Source organism: Dermochelys coriacea, chromosome 6, assembly GCF_009764565.3.
Source record: "Dermochelys coriacea isolate rDerCor1 chromosome 6, rDerCor1.pri.v4, whole genome shotgun sequence".
NCBI lineage: Eukaryota > Metazoa > Chordata > Testudines > Dermochelyidae > Dermochelys > Dermochelys coriacea.
The window spans coordinates 123,775,636-123,796,055 of NC_050073.1; the positions used below are offsets into that span (position 1 = coordinate 123,775,636).

Here is a 20,420-nt window from a genome sequence, read left to right on the forward strand (position 1 = left end):
AACATGGGAGTCCAATGAGAAGGACTGGTCCCTTCATGTCCCCCTCTAAAGCTTTGTAGGAACAATCTGCTAAAAGATTTTTGAAAGCTTAACCCCAAAATAGCCTTTCATTCCCAGAGGGGTGGGGAAGCCTCTTGCTTTCAGACTTAATAATGATATACTACACAACTCTTTTACAATGCTTTTTCATCAGGAGATCAAAGTGTGATATAAAGGAGAGTGGTGGTATTACCTCGGTTTTACAGATGGGGAAACTGAAGCACGGGGAGGCAGATGACTTGCCCAAGGTCACCCAGCAGATCAGTGCAGAGCCCGGCATAGAGCCCAAATCTGCTGAGGCCCAGTCCAGTGCACTGTCCACTAGGCCATACTGCCCCCCTGTAACTTAAATTTCACGTTTCAACTTTCATCATCTCCTTTCCCCTTTTCAGAAGTTTCCTTCTCTGTTGATGAAGAACTAACCATTCGTTACTGCAAGAGCCTCCCACAATAAACACACAAACACAAGGACTTGAATTCGCCTGTTACTTGCTTGGACCGTGGCAAGGTAAATTCGCCGAGACCACAATTTTCAGACATGGTTCGTGATTTTGGGTGCCCAACTTGAGACACCTTGAATGGCGTCCCATTTTCAGGAGGTCCTGAGCACACATCGCCTGAAAATCGGGGCCCTTCAAGGCGTCTCAAATTGGGCCACCAGTAATTGGGTCACTAGCCACTTCTTAAAATCCTGGTCGCCTCCTCCCATGCAATATGTTTTCTATTTCCTACAGAAAGGAAACAAAGATATGGTTAAACTGTAACCAGTAATGGCAGCAATTGTACAGCATGGTAACAATTCCTTACCAAGGGGATGTGTCTGGGGCCTGCTTCCAAGTGCCTTTTAGTCTGACAGTTGGGTTCTTCTCCATGTTTATTTCTGAAGGTTTCTCCACAAGGTCCTGTTTGTACATAGTCCATCTATTCCAGGGAGCAAGGCCTTGGTCCTTTTTCAAGTAGCTATTGTAATTCCATTGTTTGTCTGGGGGCTCACAAGTGTACTCCGGGAAAGGTGCTTTCGAGCACTTAGCTGTGCAACGTAGGGTTGCATCAGGATGGTGGGGGGTTGCATTAACTTCTTAAGGATTTGTTTGTTTGTTTGTTTTTAAGGAAATACTGACCAAATGGAAAGAAGGAGCGTCTTCAGTTCTCCAAGAGGCACCAGCTGGCAAAGGCCACCTGTGAGACTGGGTGTTGCAAGCTAAGGATCAGTGCATCAGGATCCATCTGCTCACAAATGTGTCTGGGTGCAGGTGAGGCCGGGCTTGCCAAATGTAAATGTTGTGAACCAAGGCCGGGAATTAACTGCCCAGCTCTGAATGGCTTTTAATGTTGAGCACTTCCAAGCCCCTAGACTAGGCCTGGCAGTGGGGAGGGCAGGGGGCTAACAGGCAGCCCTGAGTGCAGTTCAGCTGCACCCCCGGAGGTAGCCCAGTTCAGCCGAAGGCATGAAACTCCGGGACACGCTGGCTCCCGATTGTCATGAGAGCGTATGTATGTGATCTTATGAACCTGAGCTGAGTAACTGTTGTGTGAATAAAACACAATGTCAGCACCAGTGCTCGCATCACCACTCTGTTTGCAAAGAGAGGTGTGCGCGAATGCTCTTTGCACAATGGAGAGGAGATCCGAGAATGCCAATGTTCTTGGGAAGGGCGTTGATTTCATGCATTTCTTCTGGCCTTGGCTAGAGAGAGCCCTGCCTGTTACAAATAGCCAGATGTAAATAATAATACCTAGCACCCTGACCCCTCTTTAATCTCCCAATATTCTCCAAACATCAGTTAAACCCACAGGCACCCTGGGAGGGACGTGAGTATTCTTATCCTACGCATAGGCAGCGGGTATAATAGGCTGGGGAGGCTAAGCCTCCCCTGTGACACAGCTGCAGACCCACCGCCTTTCAGTGTGGACCACCTGGGCATGGTGCTCCCGCCTGTGCTCCACCTCTTCCCATCCCTGCTGTGCCCCTTCCCCCAGTGAATGCTCCCCCCAAGTTTTTGTACTTGTTCAAATTGGGCGGGGGGAGTGCTTGGCTCAGGGGAGGGGTGGAGAGGGTGAGTGGCAGGAGTCTTGGGAGAAGGTGGCATGGAGAAGAGGAGGGATGCGAGTGGTGGGGGCCTCACCGGGGAAGGGTGTGGAGGAGAGGCGGGACTCGGCGGGCGGGGGGAACCTATGGGAGAAGGCGCTGCCTTTGGGGGAGGAGGCTGAGTGGGGGTGGGGCCTCAGTGTGGAGCCACTGTCTGGATGCTGGGGGGGCTTCCTGCACTCGGGCCAGCCTCCCCAAATGCAGGAGGCACGTGTACCCATAGCCCTAGCTTATCAATGGGGACACAGGGTCTGTCTACACTGAAGGTAAAAACTTGCAGCTGGCCTGTGCCAGCTGACTCGGGCTTTCGGGGCGCAGGCTGTAGGGCTGTTCAATTGCGGTGTTGATGCTCGGATTGCAGCCTGGGCTCTAGGACCCTGCAAGGGGAGAGGCTGTGAGACTTGCTGCGGTGGGGTTTTTTTGTTTGTTTTATTTTATGGTGTAGATGTTCCCTGAGACACAGAGAGGTTGAGACTTGAGTGGCAGAGCCAGAACTAAAACACAGGAGTTCTGGTTCCCAGGCCCTGACCACACGTCTAACTGTGCCATGTGACTGGTGGGCAGGCCGCGTGGTAGATAATTGGACACGGCATTCCCAGGCAATCAGAGTTTGAAGGAAGGCAGGCTGCGTGATGGTACAATTGATCTGAATTTCACTGAGCTCTAGAGTGAACCTGGAGATGATGCAGGCACAAACTGAGGTAAGCGGGGTGCTGGCCTTGCGTAAACTCCTCCAGAGCATCGCTGTCCAGCTTAAGATTTGAAAGAGAGCTCTGGCGATGGATAGGCTGGCGTTGATGTGCTGTCACAGACTGAATTAAATTGCTGCCCAATACTAGCTCTGACCAGGCTGTAATTTGTTACAGTTCATAACCCTGGGGCTGCAAAACATGTGAGCCAGGCCATGACGGAGTACACCTAATGCCATTCGCAAATGTCCCCTGCTCATGCTCTCGGTTAGCTGGCTTCATAATGCGAAGGCCTCCTAGCCATGGCACTACAGCCATTGGTGCTCATTCTCCAGCTGTTCTCTTCTAAAAGCCCAGATGTGTTCTAGGCACCACACCACGTTATGATCTAGGGAACTCCAGTCATGTCAAGTTAGTCTTGGACAGCCCCCACTGGGATGCATTGCCTCATTTAAGTCTTCATGTCTATCACCAGGGTAAGAATCTAGATCGGGGTGGCCAACCTGTGTCTCCAGAGCCACATGCGGCTCTTCAGAAGTTAATATGTGGCTCCTTGTCTAGGCACCGACTCCAGGGCTGGAGCTACAGGCGCCAACTTTCCAATGTGCCGGGGGGTGCTCACTGCTCAACCCCTGGCTCTGCTCCTACTCCACCCCTTCCCGCCCCCTTTCCTGAGCTGCAGTGCCCTCACTCCTCCCTCCTCCTCCCCCCAGAGCCTCCTGCACACCTCGAAACAGCTGATCAGTTGGTGCGGGGAAGGAGGGGAAGCTGCTGATCAGGGGCTGTCGCTGGGTGGGAGGTGCTGGGGGATGGGGGGGGGAAGCTGGTGGGGGGCTGCTGACATATTACTGTGGCTCTTTGGCCATGTACATTGGTAAATTCTGGCTCCTTCTCAGGCTCAGGTTGGCCGCCCCGATCTAGATAGACAGATGTCACTGATTCATCAATAGGTGATGAGATCATAGAATCATAGAATCATAGAATATCAGGGTTGGAAGGGACCCCAGAAGGTCATCTAGTCCAACCCCCTGCTCAAAGCAGGACCAAGTCCCAGTTAAATCATCCTAGCCAGGGCTTTGTCAAGCCTGACCTTAAAAACCTCTAAGGAAGGAGATTCTACCACCTCCCTAGGTAACGCATTCCAGTGTTTCACCACCCTCTTAGTGAAAAAGTTTTTCCTAATATCCAATCTAAACCTCCCCCATTGCAACTTGAGACCATTACTCCTCGTTCTGTCATCTGCTACCATTGAGAACAGTCTAGAGCCATCCTCTTTGAAACCCCCTTTCAGGTAGTTGAAAGCAGCTATCAAATCCCCCCTCATTCTTCTCTTCTGCACACTAAACAATCCCAGCTCCCTCAGCCTCTCCTCATAAGTCATGTGCTCTAGACCCCTAATCATTTTTGTTGCCCTTCGCTGTACTCTTTCCAATTTATCCACATCCTTCTTGTAGTGTGGGGCCCAAAACTGGACACAGTACTCCAGATGAGGCCTCACCAGTGTCGAATAGAGGGGAACGATCACATCCCTCGATCTGCTCGAGATGACCTGAGACCAGGCTGTGCTCCCTGAAATGAAATAGCACAGTAGGTGGCACCCCCTTCCTGAGTAACTCTTCCTCTCTCGCCCTGCCTCAGGACCAGCACCTCTCCCTGTTTCACCTCCTGGCCAGGTCTGGGCATTCCTGGCCTCTCTCCCCTCGCCCGCCTCTTCTCTGTGGGGGAGGAGGGCTGCCTCTGTTTGTGAACTGAGGTGCTCTACACCTGCTCTAACACCTGCTCTAACCCTCCCACGCCCGTGTTCGGAGAATGCTTTCATTGCGGGGATGTATATTAGCACTATCTAGGCGGCAAGCTCTTTGGGGCAGGGACCGTCTCTTTGTCATGTTTGTCCAGTGCCCAGAACACGGGGGGACACTGGGGCCTCTAGGCTCTGCCACAAAGCAAATAGTAAATAATAGAAAGTGCCAGGCAAGGAAAGGGAGCTTTCCCAGGAGGTAAGCAGGGAAGTGGCCCCTCGCCATGGTGGGGCCTGCTGAGCTTGTGGTTCTAATTGTTGTATTAAATGTATTGTATTGTTGTATTAAATCTCTGACTCATCTGGCTTGAAGCAGGCTGACAAAGTGCATAGTACACAATTTAATGTGCTGTGATGGTGCTTGGATACAAATGCAAATAATCACATTTCAGATAGTTTCAGATAGTTGGAGCACTGCCCCTGCCCATTAACTTCACTCGTTGGACTATGAATTCTAAGTCTCTGCTGCTCATATACACTTATCCTAATTAATTAAACGCTGGAGTGACTTTCTTGCTTGCACCATAGTATCTGCAGCCATTTTCCCAGGGCATAGATTTCCCCCTCCAGTAGAAGAAAGTAGTCAATTACTGTCTCAATCCTGATCTCTCTTGTTTTTTCTTACCGGTCTCTTATCTTTGATCAACTTCCTAAAAATCAATTTACTTCACTGTTTAAGGATCAGAACTAAGTATAAAACTGGGAGGTGCTAACCTGACCTGATTTATGACTGCTGCTGATTGGTGAAGCTAGTTCAGGCTGTCTTGGCTAGATCAGTACAGCAGGGGTTTTGGAATTGTGTTCATCTGACAATTTTAATGACAACTAATCAGTAGCCTGAGGGCCATAACGAATGATATGGAACCGAATACAGCCAGGCTTATCTTTTAATAAAGGGGCGTGCCCCAGAGAGGCTACAGATTGCAGTCGTGTTTGCTGTCTTGACTGGGACGTGCTGTTTGCTTTCATACTAAATCATGTAACTTTGTGCTGTGGTGACAGGAACTTTATAAATGTGTGTAATTAAAATGAAGGTCATGCCATGTCTCTGTGTGGGAAGTGGATGGTCTCGGGCATCCTTGACAAGTTCATTCAACCTGCGGGCTTCGCTTTGGTCATCCTGAGGAATGGCTCTTTTAGTTCCACACCATGAACTGAGCCTGCCAGTTGTATTCATGGTCCTCAAGCATTTGCTTTCAGCAGAGACAGCCTTGCCGAACACCTGCAAATGAGGGTCTAGTGCTGTGAATTCTGATTGTGACCTCGGTGGCAGGGCTGGCATAAATATCCGTGGCAGGGCGCTAGCAGAGCGTCTCATCAGCTAGGTGGCTTAGCCCCATGTGGTGAAGATACTGGTTACTACTGATATAACTTGTGTTGTGGTACCACCCACAAGCTCCAGCCCAGCCAAAGCCCCATTGTGTGAGGTGCTGTACTAAGACATAGCAAGAATCATAGAATCATAAAAGATTAAGGTTGGAAGAGACCTCAGGAGGCCATCTAGTCCAACCCCCTGCTCAAAGCAGGACCAGCTCCAACTAAGTCATCCCAGCCAGGGCTTTGTCAAGCCGGGCCTTAAAAACCTCTAAGGATGGAGATTCCACCACCTCTCTAGGTAACCCATTCCAGTGCTTCACCACCCTCCTAGTGAAATAGTGTTTCCTAATATCCAACCTAGACCTCCCCCACTGCAACTTGAAACCATTACTCCTTGTTCTGTCATCTGCCACCACTGAGAATAGCCTAGCTCCATCCTCTTTCGAACCCCCCCTTCAGGTAGTTGAAGGCTGCTATCGAATCACCTCTCACTCTTCTCTTCTGCAGACTAAATAAGCCCAGTTCCCTTAGCCTCTCCTTGTAAATCATGTGCCCCAGACCCCTAATAATTTTTGTTGCCCTCCACTGGACTCTCTCCAATTTGTCCACATCCTTTCTGTAGTGGGGGGCCCAAAACTGGATGCAGTGCTCCAGGTGTGGCCTCACCAGTGCCGAATAGAGGGGAATAATCACTTCCCTCGATCTGCTGGCAATGCTCCTACTAATGCAGCCCGATATGCCGTTAGCCTTCTTGGCAACAAGGGCACACTGTTGACTCATATCCAGCTTCTCATCCACTGTAATCCCTAGGTCCTTTTCTGCAGAACTGCTGCTTAGTCAGTCAGTCCCCAGCCTGTAGCGGTGCACGTGATTCTTCCGTCCTAAGTGCAAGACTGCACTTGTCTTTGTTGACCCTCATCAGATTTCTTTTGGCCCAATCCTCCAATTTGTCTAGGTCACTCAGGACCCTATCCCTACCTTCCATTGAATCGACCTCTCCCCCCAGCTTAGTGTCATCTGCAAATTTGCTGAGGGTGAAATCCATCCCATCATCCAGATCATTAATGAAGATGTTGAACAAAACTGACACCTGGGGTACTCCGGTTGATACCAGCTGCCAACTAGACATCGAGCTGTTGATCACTACCTGTTGAGCCCAACGATCTAGCCAGCTTTTATCCACCTTATAGTCCATTCATCAAATCCATACTTCTTTAACTTGCTGGCAAGAATACTGTAGGAGATGGTATCAAAAGCTTTGCTAAAGTCAAGGTATATCACATCCACTGCTTTCCCCATATCCACAGAGCCAGTTATCTCATGATAGAAGGCAATCAGGTTGGTCAGGCATGACTTGTCCTTGGTGAATCCATGTTAACTGTTCCTGATCACCTTCCTCTCCTCCAAGTGCTTCAGAATGGATTCCTTGAGGACCTGCTCCATGATTTTTCTGGGGACTGAAGTGAGGCTGACCGGGCTGTAGTTCCCTGGATTCTCCTTCTTCCCTTTTTTTAAAGATGGGCACTATATTTGCCTTTTTCCAATCATCCGGGACCTCCCCCGATCACCATAAGTTTTCAAAGATAATGGCCAATGGCTCTGCAATCACATCAGCCAACTCCCTCAGCACCCTCAGATGCATTCGATCCGGCCCCATGGACTTGTGCATGTCCAGCTTTTCTAAAGAGCCCTTAACCTGTTCTTTCACCACCGAGGGCTGCTTACCTCCTCCCCATACTGTGCTACCCAGTGCAGCAGTCCGGGAGCTGTCCTTGTCTGTGAAGATTGAGGCAAAAAAAGCATTGAGCACTTCAGCTTTTTCCACATCATTTGTCATTAAGTTGCCTCCCCCATTCAGTAAGGGACCCACACTTTCCCCGATCATCTTCTTGTTGCTAACATACCTGTAGAAACCCTTCTTGTTACCCTTCGCGTCCCTTGCTAGCTGCAACTCCAATTGTGCTTTGGCCTTCCTAATGACACCCCTGCATGCTCGAGCAATATTTTTATACTCCTGCCTAGTCATCTGTCCAAGTTTCCACTTCTTGTAAGCTTCTTTTTTGTGTTTAAGCTCACTGAAGATTTTTCTGTTAAGCCAAGATGGTTGCCTGCCATATTTGCTATTCTTTCTGCACATCAGGATGGTTTGTTCCTGCACCCTCAATAAGGCTTCTTTAAAATACAGCCAGCTCTCCTGGACTCCTTTCCCCCTCATATTAGCCTACCCAGGGGATCCTGCCCATCCGTTCCCTGAGGGAGTCAAAGTCTGCTTTTCTGAAGTCCTGGATCCATATTCGGCTGCTCTCCTTTCTTCCTTTTGTCAGACAGTCACTTCCTCAAGGAGCTTCCAATCTAACCAGACAAAGGGTGGGAGGAAGGAAGTATTAACCCCCTACAAATGCAGAACTGAAGCACAGAGTAGATTGAGTGGCTAGCCCAAAGTGACCCAGAGAGTCTGACAGAGCTGGGAACTGACCCCACATTTCCCAAGTTACCAGGTCACTGCCATAACTACTTGATCTTTATGGTGTTTTTTAAGGGAGGGGGGACAGAAAAATTTGACAAATCAATACAAACAAAATCCAGGCCACTTGACTGAAGATCCCATGGTTTGTTTTTCAACAGGGAGGGGAGCCCTAATAAATTGAAGCAGAAGAATGGCATGGAACTTGCAAAATGATTAAGTGAGAGACACTGACATCGCAAGCCGCTTGTGTGCAGTCTACAGCTCTGTTACAGCCAGGCTTCTCTAATGAGGACAGCATCCTATACTGCTTATGTGCCTTGCTTGAAAGGGAGAACGCTGAACGCCAAAACTGAGCTGATAGCTGTATCTGTGTATGGAATTCCTGATGGGAAACTATCCAACCACCACTGAAAGATTGATGGTGAGCAGTTTGCTACTCGTGATAGCTAGCTATGTAGTTACCAATGCAAAACTGTTAATGCATTTTACCCTCTGCAACAAAAGTGCATTGACAAACTGTAGCAATGAATGAGGATGTGGTAAGGTATTTAGCATGGCTCATGAAATGATTTTAATTTTACACTGTCTGAAAGCATATCCCGACTCCTCCACCAAACCCATCTAGGAATGATGGTCAGGAAAGTCAGAGAATCTGATGGCAGCCCCATTGCCTTTTCTTCCCAAGCATGAGATAAATAGACACTTGGGTGAAAAAAGTTTTTTTTCAGTCAAGAAACGTTGAAAGCAAAAATGGAAATTTTCAAGACAATTCACCCATTTAAGACACGCTTGTGAAGTGCCAAAAGGCAGGTTTCCATTGGGAACACTGATGAACTTCCACCCTGGACTAAATGGGCAATCTCTGATGTAGGTGAAATGTAGCTATTGTCAGGACAGAATGTTGCCAGTTTCTATTTATTTGTGCAGCTGTTAGTTTGTTAGGAAAATGGCAAAGCTGGGAAGCATGTCAGCAAACCCAGTCACTTTTTAGATACCGCTCCACACCCCAAGGTCTTTCACTGTCTCTTCTCTCCAAAGCCAAGAGGCACTTGTGATTGCAAGGTGATTTTTGCCTTCAATGCTGCCCCAGTGAGTCTCTGTCCGTGAGTCTAGACCCAGCCCATCCCAGTGCGGAAGTTTGGCTTAGCCCAGTGGTTCCCAAACTTTAACAACCTGTGAACCCCTTTCACTAAAATGTCAAGTCTTGCAAACCCCCTCCTAAAAATGAATATTTCCAGGGATTTTCTCCTTTACCTGAGTAGAAATTATAAAAGCAGTGATCTTGGAAATACAAAATTTGTTTATGTCATGCTCATTACACACTATTTATTATTATTTGTCATTACAGTATTTTTATTACATTATGAAAATGGCAACTCTCTTCCAAGATCTCACTTTTGTAGCTTGTATTACTTTGATGAAGCCTGTTATAAGACAAGGCTCCTATGGTTCATCAAGGAGTATCAGATGTGAAACAGCATGAAGGGATTTAAGAAGCCAACTCAAATCGTTCCTCCTACACAAGCATTCAGATCTTGAGCAGTCCAGGCAAACAACTCACGTTACAACAAAGCTTAAACTTGTTCTTCATAATAATTTGAAAAACAATACTAGCTGCCTATTTAATTTTAAAAACAGCAAAAAACATCCACCTCCCTTTCCATTTCTTATAAGGAGTCTTGAAGTTTAAATCTCCTCAGTGTGATAGATGTGCCTGCTTTGATCTGCTTAGCTCTTGGACGTCCAGGGGCTCTGGGCTGCTGGCCCTGTGCTGGGGTCCCTAGGGACAGCTCTGTCCACCATTAGGGAATTTTTTCCTGAGAACCTCCTGTAACATTTCAGAACCACTGGCTTAGCTCAATCTTTGCAGCATGACTGCGGGGTAGAGACACAGCCGGTCAGATGTGTGGTGGAGGAGTGCACAATTAGAAGATTAGAGAGTGGACTGTGACGTCTTACTACCCTTGATTATGCAGCGGTCGGATGGTATCTAGATTGTTGACTTGTGATGCATATGGGAGAAGTCGCCTAGACAATGAAAGTCTGGGAGCTCGTCTTAATATACAGTTTTGCAAATAGCTTTCATGTGCATGTTAGGATGTCTAGTACCCATAGCCCTAGTCCTCATTGCTAACAGAAATTAATACCCCACCGAGTAAGCAGGAAATGAGTGTTGTATCTTCCCCTGCCTTCACCATCTGCTGTGTCTCGCACGAAGGGCAGTTCGCTTGTGCTTCCTCAGGCAGAAACAGGTTTATACAACGTTGCAGAATGAAGCTGCATTCTTTGAGTGCCTAATAACTCCTGCCATTGTCAGGGCACGGAGAGCTCCTCCCTGACTTGCTTGGCACAGAGAGATGTGGCTGCTTCTTTACTTTATTGCTTTATGAAATCCTCCCACAGGCACACTATCGCTGTGAGGTGGGATGGACTGGCTGTGGGCTGAGAGAGAGAACAAGTTACCCTCAGACACTTTCTTTGTGTCCTCGCTGCTGCCCGAGAGCTATGCTTCTCATTCAGATTCCCCGTCCCAGCAATTGGAAAGGAGATGAATGGAGGACAAGGCCACCTGACCCCTGTGGCTGCTTTCTAGCCCAGGAGTTCTGCTAATTGATCTCATGTGACAGGGCTGGGGTATACACTAAGCTGTTTACAAGGCATATTTGCCCTGGGAGCTGAAAGGTCAGTCATGAATGAGAGTGACTGAAGGCATTTGCACTGCAATTGCTTTATCACAGTGAATGGGGCCTGGAGCTGTGGCAGGATTGGGCCATCCAGTGTTAATCTCAGTGCTGGAATCCCCGGAACAACTTCCTTAGAAACCCAACACGACAGTGGGAAAAGTCTCTTAGAGCATCAAGCCCCTTCCTGACCAATACAGGAATGTTCCCTACAGGACATTTACTTGACTCCAGCCCCCTTTCCTTGGGGGATGATTCCTGGCGGACCCCATCTGGTTCCCGTCAGGAAGCTGCTTTTAATATCCAGCTTTAGGTTTCCCTTTCCGAACTCTGTCCTCGCACTTTAGTAACGCACCTCCTTGTAGTGCCCCCAACAACTCCTCTCTCCTTGGGCTTGATGCCCTCCGGGGGTTTGTGGGTTGTCACCTCCTCGCTTCCTCCAGGCCCAATCATCATCTACTCATCCCCCGCTCCTTTAACACTCCCATCCCCAATTGCTCTTGCTGCTCTTCGCTGAACCCTCTCGCCCTTCCCAAGCCTGACAGCCTGTTTCTAGCCGCGTGGTTCCCTGCTCCTTGACTGTGGCCCAGGAGTGCACCACACAGCACAGCTCAGACGGGGGGTGATGCAGCTTTATACCACTGGTGTGCTCCCTTGATCCTGGGCTGGGCTCCTGGCAAGACTCGGAGCTGCCTGCGGGCTGTTCTAATTGACCCTGGACAGCAGCTGATTGGTGGGTGGAAAGAAACCCTAGTAACATCCACCTTTGTCTGGCCATAGCAGCTCCAGGGGTAGGGCTGGTATGGGAGCGACCGCACCAGCTCTGGGCCCCCAGAGGAGCATGTACAATAGGGTGATTCGCCAGGTCCAATTAAACCAGCTTTAGGGTCACAGCCAAGGACCAAGGTCCTGGTGCCCCAGGCTGCATGCACTATTCCAGGTGCAGTCTGCCTCACAGCTGTGTAGAGAAGGACTATGACCCTGCAACATGATGGCTTTTTTTCATGGCAGCCATATTGCATTGCAAACTCCAGTCTATTTCCCTGCCTACCCTTGCCCCCAGCTGTCCTGCAGCGTTGCTCCATCCCAGGGCTGTGGCCCCGAGCCCTGTTTGTCTAGGATCATTAAGCCCCTGCTGCATTAGGATGCACTTTTCTGAGTTTGTTCCCATTTAGTATTTTCTGCCCTAGTGTGGGATGTATTGGACGCTTAAATTGTTGATGCCAGCTGCTTCCAGCCCAGAGAATGGATGCCTGTCTCCTCCCTGGGCTGCAGACTAGAGCAACTCATGGCACAATGTTCTCTTTCTCTAAAGACAGTTGCAAGTAAATATTCCCATGAAAAATCCTTGTCTCTTATCAGTTTAAACTTCCCTTATAATTTCCTTATACAAGGAACACTAAAGAAACACAAAGGCCAGCAAAGAAAGGCCTGGATCAGCCACAAAAGACTCAGAAAAACACTTGCTTTAGAGGTTAAATGGATCCAAAAAGCTTCTAATGCTGATTTACAGCTAGCAGGGAGTGTCAGGGCTTAGAAAGTGAGAGAGCCTTCCCTATGCTCCTTGTGTGCTGAGGACTTTGATGGAATTACAAGCTATTATTTTAAAAGAGTGAGTGTGTGTGTGTGTGATGGGGGTGTTTCCTGTTCTCACTTGCAGGCTAGAGACAATCATGTGATCTGCGTCTTTCTTCAGCAGTCTGCAAAGAGCCAGCCTCGAGCAAGGTGGAGTGAATTGTGCCTCTACCTTAGGGAGCAGCCTGCTTTGTCTCTCTCTCTCTTTTTGATTCCTGTGTGGTGTCGTTCTGGATTCTGAGAATAAATTATGTTACATTGCAGCCTCCCAGCAAAAGTGTTTGATTTTTTTTTCATCTAGCTTCTCTGTTTGTGTGCTGTGAACATAGGCGTGGAAACACAAGCAGACCCAGAGGCTGAGCAGCACTGCCCTTTGAAGATTTGAAAACTGATTCACATCGCAAAGGCAAATGTCCTGAAGATCCATGTCCCCTCCAGGCCTCTAGTCCCTTGGATCTTCTGCTCAGAGCCCCTGTTCTTGGCACGTTCTGCAGTCTCCACCAGCAAACATTAAATTGCACCTGAGACAGAACTGTAGCTGTGGGAAGGGGCATGCGTGAGCAGCCTACAGAGCTCAGACGGGCTGCTGAACAGCCGTGCTGTTTATGGTGCAGGCTCTGAAAACTGAGAAGTGTGCTGTGCTGGGAGAAATCCCCGGCAGCTCTGAAAGCAGCTGAGGCCTGTCCCCCTGCATGTGGCTGAGTTCTAACCTGCTGCATGTTCTAAGCAGCACCTTCCCCCCGAGAGGGTTGCATGGTCGTGCCCAAAGGAGATTCTGCCCTGTTTGTTGGGGGCAGACCATGGAGGTGAGGGTTGGCAGGATGGCTTCACGACACTGCCATCTCCGACCTCACGTTTTTCCTGATGTTGTCAGCCCTGAGATTTATTTATTTATTTATTTAAATGTTCTGAAGGCACGGTCAGAATTTTACCAGTAGCAGCTGGCCAACAAAACACTGCCTTAGAAGACCGATAGCAGACTTAGTCGTAGAAATACTAATTTTACAAGTGCAATTATCCTTTTTTTTCTGAGCCCTGGCCTCCCGCCTGTCAATAATGAATAATTAGTGAGAGGTAAGGATAGGGTAAGGGTATTTGTGTAGCCAGATGTGTATATTTTTGACATATTTGGACAAAAATGTCTATATTTAGAGAGAATCTTTTTTCCCGTATCTCCTTTATTTATCAACCGATTTTGATAAAATTTGAATGAAGTCATTTTTTTCTTTTTCAGAGGCCCCTCATATTGCGAGGCCCTAAACTGTAGCTTAGTTAGCTTATGCATTAATCTGACACTGCGTGTAGGGCTGTTGACCTGAGGTAAAACACAAACTTGTCCGGGCTGTATTTTTACCTCATCACAAGTGGTAATTACCGTGAGGTAAACAACTCACATTTCTTAGCAGCAAGCCAAGGCCCCAAACCCTACTTTTGCCATGTCAATCCTGTGCAGAGACCACCCACTCAGCTTTTGAGATCTTTATTTTTGCTGCTGCTGACTATGGCAAGGCAGGGTTAAATGGGCCCTGTCCCGGTCCCTTTGCAGGAGTTCTGCCACTGGCTTCACAGAAGCAGGATCAGGCCCAGGATTATGCCATTGGATCCCAGAAGAGTATGTTTTATGTTCCTAATAAACTTGATTCAGTTGTGCCTTCTGTGATCACACAGCTTCATCAAAACTTGCCTCTGCGAGCAGGGAGGCCCAGGGGTTGTAAATGTAATAGAGTGTTGCAGTTTGATTTATAAAAGCTTCTTTTGCACGCATACTAGCAAAGATCGAATTAAAAACTGATGATAGAGAAGGGGTCCCAGAGGAGCCAAAGTAAAATGGGTGTGCAGCTCCTTCGTGAATCGGTGTGGAGAAGGCATTTTTCCTTAGTGCTCTGTGCAGCAGAAAAAGAGAGTGCTCATTGAATGGAGATGGGCGAGTCCCTAAATCTGAGGCCAGAACAGAGGGACATGTGGACTTTTCCATGCTTCAGGCAGCCTGGGTTATTGTGATCGCAAATAACCACAGTGCTTGGCCATCTCTGGTTTTAATGATTTGCCTGGTACCCAGAGAACAACGTAACAGGAGTCTGGCCAGACTAGCTCACCACATAATCAGATTTTGTTATGTGAGCCCTAAAATCATAGGATCATGCTGACGCCGTTGGCCCGAGTGTGATCGAAGTGACTAAAACGCTGCCACAGGGAGGCATGTTTATAGGTTTGTTGTTTCTTTTCCCACGAAAGCTCAGCTCAGAGGCAGCTTCTGTCTTCCAGGGAGAGGCTTGCCTTTGCCCATCTGTACAGTGGGATTGACTGAAGTGCAAGGAGACCACTAGACACTGCAGTAAAAGACCCGTGGTTGGTGGCTGGCCTGAGTCAGCTGACTCGGGCTCAGGCTTGGGCTGTGGGGCTGTGAATTGCAGTGTAGACAATCAAGCCCTGGACCCCCATGAGTGGCTTCCCTAAGGTCACTTTGTTACTCAACAGACCCTATTGACTCCTGCTCCTTGGGCTCCAGATAGTAAACCCCGCAGTCTCATGATCGGCCAGTACAGCCGAGATAATAGCTCTGGCTGAGCCACTGGTGCAGCAGCATGTGAGATTATTCAGCTGTGCCAGTTAATGAACATCCTGAGAAAAGCTGGCAAGCAGAGACGGCCGCTTTGATTGCTGGCTTGCTGCGCCCTTTTCCCGGGTGCTGAGACCCGCGGCACGAGTTGTTTCACTGAGCCTGGGGTTCTAGGCAGCTCCTTTTGATAGCTCTTGGGTAGAAATCTGCCCTTCAGAAATGCCAGTGAGGAGGCTAGCAAGAAGCCACAGGAAGAGGATGGGGGGTGCAGGTCTGTCCTTGTGCTTGGAACTCACAGCTGCATACTCCGGTTTCTGGGGGTGGCTGGCCCCCAGATGCAATCGAGGGGGAGAGCGGGACCATTTCAGAATGGCAGCAGGAGTTTGAAGACGTTGTTTCAGGCCTTTCTAGCCAAGGCACTTCCTGGCAAACTTTCCGCACTGTTAAAGGAACATTTCTCTGGGGCTGGCTACAGGAATCGCTTTAACCCTTGGGGGCTGGGTAATTCCCAGGCCCATGTCACTTTGTGAACCATCAGAAGGCATTGTGCCAGAGGAGGAGAGGTGGATTTATGGTGGCTGGGGGGGGGTTTGGAGGACCCAATCCTGATTCTATTCACTGTCTCTCCTTGCTGGGAAGCCCCTCTCTTTTCCCTGGGCCCTCCCTTCTGATGTGACCTGTTTTCTCCTTGCTGCTGTTTCCTGACTTGCCCCTAGTCTGGGAACCAGCAGAGTAGGGAGAGAAGTCATGTTGGGAGGTCATGGTAGGGGTGTGTGAGGAACTGGCATGGAGCTGAAGAGATTGGGGAGGGCTAGCAACAGAGAGAGGCTAGTGGACAGCATGAGGCTACTGGTGGGGGGGGGGAGGGAATGCATTGCCTCAAATCTAAAGCAAACCATCCCTATTCAGCAAAGTGCTTAAACACATGCTTGAGACCCATTGATTTGATGTGCTTGAGTGCTTTGCTGAATCAGGGCTCGGGAAATCAGCAGCCGAAGGGTTAAAGAGCAGGTGTCACTTGGGGTCTTTGTCCCCGTCCATTTCAGAAATGTTTAAACTAAGCTCTGGTTAAATTGTACTCTTGCTCTTCAAAATAACCCCGCTGGCTCACCTTGAATAAAACCAGCTCCCCTCCTGCCTGGCGCATCTCTGAGGAATAGTGTTTAGTGCTGTGGTTTAATTTTCGACAAGATCAGCCAAATTGTTTGCCAGTCCCATTGTTTCAGACGCCTTCGGAGTCTGCATGGGGATTGGCGGTGCTGAATCGCCACCACGCTTTGATCCCATCTGCCTGGACAGGCAAACCGGATGGTAGAAAGAGCTGAGAGTCGGGAGGAGGATCAAAGACCCAGCTTGCAAGCAAAGTCCAAAGAAGCTGCACATGAAGAAGTGCCTCAGATGGGCCTTTTCAGACATCTCGTTCCTGATCAGCATGTTTTAATTGCAGTGCCCAATTAACAGAGTGTTTTGAAGTTAGAAAACTGCAGTACCATTCTTTGCTAGTGATTCAATGGGTTTCCTGTCATTTGCTTTTGAGAAAGGTTGCTATGGGAGGTAGGGGGCGAGGGATTCATCTCAATGCACAGCTACTCAAGACCCAATGGACCTCTTGAGCCCATAGCCTGGGATTTAAGGGCTGTGGGCAAATCCTCTGCCCTGGGATGAATCTCACCCTTATAAAATAACCACACCCACCCACCTAGGAAATAGGGGTGGTTCTAAACTTCAAAACAAAGGCCGGAAACAGTTTGCACTCAGCATACTTCCGATTGCAATTTACAGTCCAGGGGCAATTAATCTGTCAATCCAGACTTTATTAGACAAAGTGCTACAAAGCAAAAATGAAACAAGGAACATAAAAAAAAACATTGATACACAAATCAGGACCCACTTGTGTAAGGGGAATTTTGTTTCTTAACATAAAGTCTCCTCAATTTTGGCACTGAATAATTTAAAGCAAGTTCTTATCAAATGAACACTACAAGTGACTACATGAAAACTCCCCATGCCTCTTCATCTTTTAAAACTATAGTGTTACCAAAGCAACAGGAAGGTTCCCTAGTTTTCTGACTTTCCTTGTGTTTTTGCTTTTTTTTGATCTCCTCCTCCTCCTCCTTCAGGATGAGCCAGTTTCCTTTGGCAGCTGCAAATAAGAATTCTAATTGTATTGATCTTTTTTTCATTCTCCCTTGGACCAGTTTCTGGGTCTGTATCCACTATGACTACATGGTGCTCAATGTTACTACGCCAGACCCTCGCTAGAACATGTGTCTATATAGTGCGAATTCACATATAATGCAGTCGCAGCCATGGATCCCAAATTTAATTGGAATTCATTTCAACACAGTCCCTGTGTTGCGGTCCCCACATTAACGCAGTCCTGCACATGGATCCCAAATCCCACGTTCTAGCAAGGGTCCGATGTATAATCTTAAAGGGTCTGATCATTGGCCTAGTTCAAGAAAGCACTTAAGCATGTGCTTAAATCCATCCTTTTCCTGGACAGTGCTTAAGCATATGTAAAGACCCTGTGATGAAACAGAGAAACTGCCAGCCAGCACAGCAGGGGTTAAAGAAAGACTTTGAGCCCAGCTAGACCCAGCCCACTATACCTGCGGCCAATGCCAGGCCTGGAGTGGGGATAAAAGAAGGGAGCCTGAGTTTAGGGCTGACTGGTGAAGAAGCAGGAGCTAGTTGTCTGCCTGCCTGAAGGTATGGAGCACCAGCCTGCCAGCCAGGGCAGCCACCTGGAAGTAAGCACGGGTTTCCCAGCCAAGGGAGGCTGCAGAACAACCCCCAGCACAGGAAGTAACTGACTGAGCAAACTCCAGAGACATTGTGGGGCTTGACCTCACCAGTTGGTGGCTGCCTTACCCAAAGAAGCCTGGGGCGTGGTCTGGATCAGGGGAGGCTCTAGGTTTTTAGCTGCCCCAAGCTCTGAGAGCGCAACTGCCAAAGCAAAAAAAAAAAAAAAAGGGTGGCCGGAATGCCGCCCTGGCATTGTGCCGCCCCAAGCACGTGTTTGCTTTGCTTGCGCCTAGAGCTGGTCCTGGTCTGGATCCCAGAGGGATTCCTGCAGGAAGCAAGTCGCCCAGTAGACTGAACTAGAGGGGCCATGCCCCAAACTGAAGAGACTGGTAGGAAGTAGCCCAGGGCAGTCGATTCTGACTCCCGGCCAGGACGGACATCCATCCCCCTGTTCAGAGGCTGACACACACAGCACATTTTGCAGCTGTTTGCTGCACTAAAGCAGTCAGGGAGTTGACTCATATTAAAGACATTCAAGAACCATTGTTTCTGGGGCCAGTCACTGTGACCACACAGAGCTTGAAGAGTGAAACTGAATATTTGTGGCAAGGCTGCTGACTAAAATTGGTTCAGGAGCTGATGTCACAGTCATCTCAGAAGGGATTTACCATCCTTCAACCCCTACCAGAGCTCAAGTCACTGGACACAGCTCTGACTTCCCCTAAGGGTATTCTGAACTGCATGGGCCAGTTCACCACAGAAACATATTACAAAGACAAAAGTTTTGTATTCGGAGTGCATGTGATCAAAGGATCAAAGACCAACAACCTTTTCAACTGGAGTGTGGGAGCCAGGATTGATCTAGTGAGAAAGGGGGAAGAACTCAATGGACGATTTGATGATATTGGACTTTTGAGAGGAGATCCAGTACAAATCAACCTAAGAGACAATGCTGAACCATACAGTGTACAAACACCCCTACTAGAGAGACCTTGGAAGAGATAGCTGCAGATTTATGTGAATTCAGAGGACATCATTACCTGGTCATTGTGAACTATTTTTCCAGGTATATAGAAATAATGTACTTGAATGACATAACTTGTTGCAGTGTTATCAAGAAACTGAAGCACACTTGTCAGGGTTCCCTCCCCACTTTGAACTTCAGGGTACAGATATGGGGACCCGCATGAAAAACCCCCTAAGCTTATTTTTACCAGCTTAGGTTAAAAACTTCCCCAGGGTACAAACTTTGTCTTGTCCTTGAACAATATGCTGCCACCACCAAGCGTGTTAAACAAAGAATGGGGAAAGAGCCCACTTGGAGACGTCTTCCCCCCCCCCCCCAAAATATCTCCCCAAGTCCTACACCCCCTTTCCTGGGGAAGGCTTGATAAAAATCCTCACCAATTTGCATAGGTGAACACAGACCCAAACCCTTAGATCTTAAGAACAATGAAAAATCAATCAGGTTCTTAAAAGAAGAATTTTATTTAAAGAAAAGGTAAAAGAATCACCTCTGTAAAATCAGGATGGTAAATACCTTACAAGGTAATCCGATTCAAAACATAGAGAATCCCTCTAGGCAAAACCTTAAGTTACAAAAAGACACAAAAACAGGAATACACATTCCCTCCAGCACTGCGAATTTACAAGCCAAAACAAAGAAAACCTAATGCATTTTCTAGCTAGATTACTTACTAACTTTACAAGAGTTGAAGGGCTTGCATCCTTGCTCTGTTCCCAGCAAAGGTATCACACAGACAGACAAAAGCCTTTCTTCCCCCCCCCTCCAGATTTGAAAGTATCTTGTCCCCTCATTGGTCATTTTGGGTCAGGTGCCAGTGACATTACCTTAGCTTCTTAACCCTTTACAGGTGAAAGGATTTTGCCTCTGGCCACGAGGGATTTTATAGCACTGTATACAGAAAGGTGGTTACCCTTCCCTTTATATTTATGACAACACTTTTGCTCACTTTGGTGTTCCAGAACCACTAGTGATGGACAACAGACCACAATTTACTGCAGCAGAATGTAAGTCTTTCTGAACAAAATATAGGTTTCAGAGTAGCAGCCGTGTTAGTCTGTATTTGCAAAAAGAAAAGGAGTACTTGTGGCACCTTAGAGACTAACAAATTTATTAGAGCATAAGCTTTCGTGAGCTACAGCTCACTTCATCGGATGCATTTATTTACAAAATATGATTTTGATCATATTACTAACAGCCAGGGGTGAAAGTAACTTAAAGGTCTTACTGGTATGCCGGAGTCCTGAGCAGGAGGGCGGGGCCTCAACCGGAAGGAGCGGGGCCTTTAGAACCCTGGGCCCTTTAAATCGCCCCTGGAGCTACCAGCTGCGGAGGTGGCTGGGAGCCCCAGGGCTCAGGGGCCATTTAAAGGGCTCGGGGCTCTGGCTGCTGCTACCGCAGCAAAGCCCTGGGCCCTTTAAATCGCTGCCGGA

At 48.2% G+C, this 20,420-nt stretch overlaps 1 long non-coding RNA gene across 1 annotated transcript; it reads left to right on the forward strand.

The window, feature by feature from the left end:
- On the forward strand, positions 1–12,926 carry LOC122460492. The gene is made up of 5 exons (XR_006281817.1): positions 1–547; positions 1,150–1,292; positions 2,574–2,829; positions 8,558–8,820; positions 12,741–12,926. It is a non-coding gene; the product is annotated as an uncharacterized LOC122460492 (long non-coding RNA).
- Positions 12,927–20,420: the final 7,494 nt, after the last annotated feature.